General features: G+C 45.5%; 1 long non-coding RNA gene across 1 annotated transcript; it reads right to left on the reverse strand.

Annotated features, from left to right (window-relative positions):
* Nucleotides 1-2,652: 2,652 nt before the first annotated feature.
* Nucleotides 2,653-6,728, reverse strand: LOC120375753. Its single transcript, XR_005586755.1, has 2 exons — nucleotides 6,608-6,728; nucleotides 2,653-3,202 (listed from the first exon to the last, which is right to left on the reverse strand). It is a non-coding gene; the product is annotated as an uncharacterized LOC120375753 (long non-coding RNA).
* Nucleotides 6,729-7,282: the final 554 nt, after the last annotated feature.

A 7,282-nucleotide genomic window follows, 5' to 3' on the forward strand; every position in this document is an offset into this window, starting at 1 on the left:
CGCTGGCCCACGTAAGGTGCCCCTTAACACCCTGTGGGCCCCCCCCATTTCCACCCAGGCTGGGGGTGGTGGTAAAACTCCACAGATAAACTTTTGAACTCTGGGGTGGCACTGACCAGGGACAGAGACTTTTGGGTTGTTGGACTTTGGGGTGATTGGACCCTATGGGGAAAAGGACATTGCCAAAACTTACTTGGTGGGTGTTTTGCTCATGGTTTATGTTATGAATCCTGTTTGTGGTGTTTCCCCAATATGATGCCACATTGTTTCCCTCCTTTATTAAAAGGATTTTGCTACACTCAGACTCTGTGCTTGTGAGAGGGGAAGTATTGCCTCCTAGAGGCACCCAGGGAGGAGGGCGGGTATGTAATTGTCCCAGGTCACTGGGTGGGGGCTCAAGCCGGTTTTGCATCATGTTATTGAAACAGAACCCCTGGATACTGAACCCAGCCCTTGTTGCTGCCAACTCAGAGGGGCAGAAGGGTTACATGTCGGCAAAGCTGAATTAAACACCTAGTAACAATTGATTTCAGTAGCTGGTGTCTGTTTCCAATGCTACGGCAAGAAATACTCAAGACTGCACTTAACACCACCTTATGGGGAGGTTTCCTTTTTATCTTTGTTCCCAAATCTTATTAGTAGGGTCTTCTCCCCACCCCCCGAGCCCAGCTCTCCATGGCAACTGGGAGTGGTGGCATGGTCATTCAGGCAAGCAGCCCTGAGGAAGTGAGACAGATCCATTGGCTAATCATCTAACTCAAGTAATCTACCCCGAATGAGGGTTTCACAGGATCCATTCACTGCTTATGGCTCCTCCTCCTGGTTGCTCTGGGGATTGGCTCTTCCCAGGTCCAAAGCTCTCTTCTACTGCTTGCTGCATGTCCCATCATCTCCCTCACTCCTTGTGACTCAGGGTGCTTTGTCTTCATGGCTTGGCCTTCTGGCCAGATCACTAGAGTACTCCCCTTCCAGAGTATTCAAGTCATTCCATACCAATGGGCTCAGGCAGTCTTCTCATTCACTGCCTTATGGTGCCACTTCCACACTGGCTGGCAGGGAATATGGGCCCACTGTCTACTCTGGGTTCCAGTCCAAAGACCCTGTACCTGATATATGTGATCTGATCCACCTCAGACCCAATTGCTCTTTCCCTAGACTTCTTTCTATGGCATCTGGTTCCCACTGGGTGTATCAGCTCACATACTCTACTCCAGGGAATAATTGCAGACTACTGAGCACCATAGTCTGACACCTCCCTACTCCCAAGGAGTGACTGCAAAGTACTAAACTCCATAACCTCAGACACAGCACCCAGCATGTGACTGAATGCTGCTTCCCAGCAAACCCTTTTGTTATTGGCTTTATCCTAGCCCTGTCTGTTCCTTCTCAGCTGAGCACCACCATCCTTCAGGGGATTACATAGGCTACCTAATTCCCCTCAGCTGTGGTCTAGCTGGTTAATTGGCTTTTCTCAGCCTCATTAACTACTCACAGACCAGAACTACATTTTGGGTCTGGGTGGATAAAAACATATTACTTTTAAAAAAGTTTTAAAAATTGAAATAGAAGTTTTTTTAAAAAATAGCCAATTTGGAATGGGTAACTTATGTTAGGGTCTAAGCTTATTTTAATTTATTAAAATAAAATTTTAAAAATATTAAGCAGTGCACATTTGCTAATATGCTTTAAAGAAAGTGAAATCACTGAACTGGTGGATGTCACTGGCTAAGCACCTGGAGCCTGCTTTTGACAGAGTAGCCTCTTGTGCAGAGAGAATATTGTCTTAATTTCAGTTTATTCAAATAGTTCAGTTCAATGACTAGTTCATTCAAAGTTAAGAAACCAATTGGGAGTTAAAAATCCAGGAAAGCTTGTTTTCCTCTTCCAAGCTATGAATAAAAATTAGATGTGCGAGGACAAGAGCTACTAGTTCTAAAATCTTGATCTGATTTTTTTTTCAGATCACTATGCCCTTCAACTACTAGTAATAGTTCCTATGTTTAATAAATCACGTTTAAATGCAAAACATGTTTTGATAAGAAAAGTTTGTATCCAGCACATAGGGTTTTGTTTAATTAAATTACCTTGTTTTTGTTTTGCATGTTTTAGTTTGAGTTTCCAGAAGAATAGAGTTTGATACAGATCACAAATAAAAATAACCATAATCTAATAAACAAATGCCCCATTTTGCATTTTCTAACATGATAAAAATTAGCAATCTGAATAAATGTAAATTAAGTTGCATAATTGCTTAAATAAATGCATGTAGATATAGTGTATCCTTCTGGTTAGCAAAAAGGTGGTCAGAAATTAGTATTCAGGCTATTATTTAGTTGCAAATTAGCATGTTTTAATGGTTATCAACCAATGAGAATCAAAGTTTTTTTTTTTGGGGGGGGGAACAGTACAAATGCAAAACATGATTAAAATCACTTATTTAACTCAAGGTTTCCTGCTTGCTGATTTCAATCATGATTAAAAGCAATGCTTTACATCACTTTAAAGTAAATCAATCCACTCTGCTTTGGATGCTTCAGTATAATATTTCAGAAGTGGCCTATGTCTGAGGTGTTATCAGAAGTGGTGTGCTGGGTGGGTTGTGGTTTTCAGCTAGTGGAACCAAATCAATGTGACAAAAATAAAGGCAGAATATCAAAGAGGGAATCTTTTACAATTTATTACACAGAAAATTCAACTCATCCCTTGAAGAGTCATTGTGCCAAATCTGGAAACTCAATTCCATCAGTAAAGTATAAAACAGAGGGATTTTGGTCCTGTTTGAAGTACAAAGCTCAATACACCCTTCACAATGGAGCAACTCGCAATGCCTCCAAAATACCCTAATCTGTTATCTCCAGTTGTCCTCCTAGAAATCTGCAAGCCATTAGCAAGCTTGGGGATGGAAGGTAAAAGAAAATGTGTTTGTCAGTTTCACCAGATGTGAGACCAGTATCATGGATCCATTTTATGATTCTATAAATACCAGGGACAGGAGGTTGTTATTAACCACTCTGTAATTAATAAAATGTGAAATAGCCACAGACAAGGCCCACCACTTAATGTCCAATTAATAATGCACTGTCCTCTGCAGCATGGACTGAGCCTCCCAGATGTTGCATGAATTCTTTAGACATGGGAGTGTCTTTCAAAAAGATTCCATTATTGTACAGCCTTGAATCTTGAGTTCAGAAGATGAATCAATCTGAAATTAAAGACATTGATCAGGGTCCCAGTTTTCAAAACTCTGTATATCCATATTTTTGCACACTTGAAATGAATGCAAGGAATGCCCAATGTGTTTGCAAGCCAGAGTTGCATGCACAAATAGACATTTGTGTAAGCAAATCTCAGATTTGCACATATACACTGCATGCTCACAAACTGGGTGAATGCACATTAGCACTATATATAAAACCCACAAACTTTAAGAATAGAGCTGGGAGATTTTTATTTTCTGGAGAACAGTAAATGCACCACTGTAGCAGGGTGGATCCTGCTCCTACCCTGCTCCTGCCTGAAGGGGTTTAAAAAGTGGCCTGGCAGGGCTTGAGAAGACAGCCTTCAGGCTAGGCTGATTGGGGAAGTGGCTGCAGCTGGGGGCCATGCCCCAAACAGAGCAACAGGGCCTTATAACAAGGCAGGGAAGCCAGAAGCCAGACAGTCACTCTCTGGCTTCAGAGAGAGATGGGCCTGGCTGCTTAGGGCTTGAAACTAGATACCTGAGTGCAGCAGGGCTGGGGACAGGCTAAGGAGCTGGGGAGCTCTGACCAAGAAAGCCCCAGGCTGCAGCCTAGCTATAGGCCAAGAGGTACTGGGGGTTACAGGGGGCAACCTGGGGGTAGGCCAAGGCAGCAGGTCCAAACCCAACTTTGCCTGTGATGAGTAGGCTGATACTGCAGTCTGTCCCAGAGTGTGGGGATAGACAATGACTGGCAGTAGCCAAATACTGAGGCAAGGTAGGGATAGAGGGTGGGGGTTCCCTGAGACAGAAAGGGAGACCCAGAGAGAAAGGGGTTGCTGCTAGGGGGCAGCGCCCCATGTAGAAGGGCACCGGGTCCAGGGAGGGACATGGGGGCCTACGAACAGGTGGATCACCAGCCTGCAGAGGGTGCTCCAGGGCTGGACTGAGCTAAATTCAGAGAGCAACCAGCAGGAGGCGCCGCAGGGGTGAGTCGACCCATTTACAACCACAAACTGCATGTTTTGGGACACAAACTATTCATGAATATGGGTCAAATTTGGTGACTAGTTTTGACCAGGAAAAATCAAAATGTTTTTTTAAAAAGGAGAAATTGTTCATTTTGATCATTTCTAAACAAAGCATTTAGACTTCATGTTTCAAATGAATTTGTTTAAAAACACCCAAAAACCAAACAAAAATATTGAAAAAATGTTTTGGTTTGGTTTCATTTTTCAGTGTTTTTTCTATCTGAAACAAAAACAAAATGTGCTGCGACAGGTCCCATGCTAGGCTGACTGGCCCTGACTATGAATGAGCAGATAGCTATAGAAGAGGCCTCAAGTGGAGCTATTCATTGGGGTGTCTGTGCAGCCTCCTCTTCTCTTTCCACAGTGCTATCACCATGGACAGATGCCTTGAACCAGGAGTGGCCTTAGCTATTTTGCCAGACAGTTGTGGAAAGTAGTCTCAGCACCCCCCTCTTAGGGGGCTTTCCTTTCTCCCCTCCCCTGGTTCTTGTCACACAGACAGAAAGCAGAAGACCAGAAGTCTGAAGTGCTGGCAGTGCAATGATTATTGGCGTTGGCTCCAAGCAAGCATATCCATAGCTCTACGTGCCAGCAGAGTCTGTTTCCCAGTGCTCCATTCTCAAGTGACTGGGCAAAAAAGTCTCCCACAACCAGCAACAGACCAATGCTGAGTTGCACAGCAGTTCGGTACCCCTGGAAGGTGCCTCCCAGCACCACTGCCCTACTCGCCTTGCCCCTAGAACCGGCCCTGACTTGAGCCTTAGAACGGCAGAAAACACTTTGGATCTGCCATGCAGGGAGAGAAAGAACTGGGTTTCCCTCCTTCAAAATAAAAGTAGCATCTTTTTGGTGGGGAGGGGCATTTACCACCTTTCTTGGTAGCCATGGCTGGAATTCTCCAGCTTGATTGGCTCATTCCCTCTCCTGGCTTCTGTTTCAGGATGATCACATGGGAGTGTAGTGTGGTGTAATGGGACCACTGCACCATGACATTTCTCATGTGTCTGACTTCAATAGGAGCACCATCCAAGGGCGGATCTTGTCCCTACTCACAGTAAATGCTTTCCTGCATTCCATTTATGGGTAGTGTGATAAAGTTCCTCCTCTACCTGGGTGGGTCCTGCGCTTATTGGCGGATTTTGCTAGCCTCAGAGATCTTCCTGTGTTGGATCAGGAGTTGGGAGGTTTTGTGGGGGATGGACCTGGGCCCACCCTCTCCCCTGGGTTCCAGCCCAGGGCCCTGTGGATTGCAGCTGTCTAAATTCCCTGGGCTACTTCCCCAGGGCCTCATCCCAACACCACCTTTATCCTCACCACAGGATCTTCCTCCTGATGTCTGTTAATGCTTGTACTCCTCACTCCCAGCTCCTTATGCACACCTCAGTAACTGGAGTGAGCCTGTTTATACCAGGTGTCCTGATTAGCCTTAATTAATTCTAGTAACTGTCCAATTGGCTACAGGTGGCCTAATTAGCCTGCCTGCCTTAATTAGTTCTAGAAAGTTCCTGAGTGTTCTGTAATAGTCCCTGTTATCTTACCCAGGGAAAAGGGACTGGCTTAACCTGGAGCTAATGTATCTAACTTCGACCAATCTCCTGTAGCCATCTGGCCTGACCCTGTCACAGTGGATAGGTGCAGGGAATATGTATTGTGTTACCATCTCTACCCGTGGGTTCCATAAAGCCAGACTCCAGATTTCAACACAGTAAACAACCGCTTCATGGTTCTGCTCCAACAGTTAGGATGCTCCAGCATGCACAGATACAGTGTAGAATCCTGCTAGAATAAATTTTGTTGCTGCAATTTCTGTTTTATAGACAAATTCCTCCATTACTTAATCACCAGCTGGGAAGCTCAGCTAATTGAATGTTAGGAAGTCTTGTAAAAAAAGAAAAGGATACTTGATTTTGCAAATCCAGCAGATCTTTAAGTTGCATTTATTTGGGGTCTCCTGATGCACTGTATACATGTAGCTGATTGAGTGCTATTCTAAGTGACTTTAAAATTGTCCCTAAAAAGCATTGGCGGCTCCAGCCACCAGCATAGCAAGCACATGCCTGCTTGTGGCAAGCCACAGGGGGCAGCCTGACAGTTGCTGTAAGGGTAGCAGTCAGGCAGCCTTTGGCAGCATGCCTGCGGGAGGTCCGCTGGTCCCACAGCTTCAGCAGCAGGTACACTGAAGGTGCAGGACCAGCAGATCACCCACAGAAACACCACCAAATCCACATGACCAGCAGACCACCCAAAGGCATGCCACCAAAGGCCACCTGACTGCCATGCATGGGGCAGCAAAAAAATACAGAGCCACCCCTGGGTCAGTAGGGAATCCAACCTCAACATGCTAACCTTAGATGGGTGGAAGATACCATCCACTCACACTCCCTGGGTCACTTCCTACCAGGCTCTTGATGCTGCAGTCCATTGGGCAACAGGTCTCCAGATCACAGGATCTCCAGCTCTTGCACTGCAGCAGCTGCCGCCGCCACAGCTACCACCACATGTCTTTTCTCTTTGGTAGCCAGACCAGATTAAGTTGAGGTGCTCTCCTTTTATACTAGCACAGCATTTGGAGCATGCCCAGAATGGTCTGAGGGGTGGGGCTTTCTCGGCCCATAGTGGGGGATTAACCCTTTCCTGCCTAGTGCAGGGTATGCACACCCTGTCACAGCCTGTAACCTGCAAAGATCAAAATCCAGCGAACAATCAGAGGCCTGGATGCAGTGAGATGGGACAGCAATACTTGGCTTTCATAATCCAGACAGTACAAATAGCTGTTGAAATCAGAGCTGTTATTAAAGATATGATGAGTTTACACCAAGCATGACCCCTGCCTTACAGCAGCTGGTGCTTTAAATGCACCTAGCTTTAGGTAACTATTAGTTAGCTGGGAAGACTTTCCGGGGGGAAGCTATGGTGCAATTCTCTAATTAAAAGCTCTGAGGGAGGGCGGAGGTGATTGGTACTAATGGATAACTTGAGTATTGAGCAAAGTGGGTGGATGCTGTATTTTATAGGGATTGAACAGACATGAGGTAACTGGAGGGTCTGGATGGTGGTCCACAATGGGTGACTG

The sequence above is a fragment of the Mauremys reevesii genome, linkage group 12 (genome assembly GCF_016161935.1).
Source record: "Mauremys reevesii isolate NIE-2019 linkage group 12, ASM1616193v1, whole genome shotgun sequence".
NCBI lineage: Eukaryota > Metazoa > Chordata > Testudines > Geoemydidae > Mauremys > Mauremys reevesii.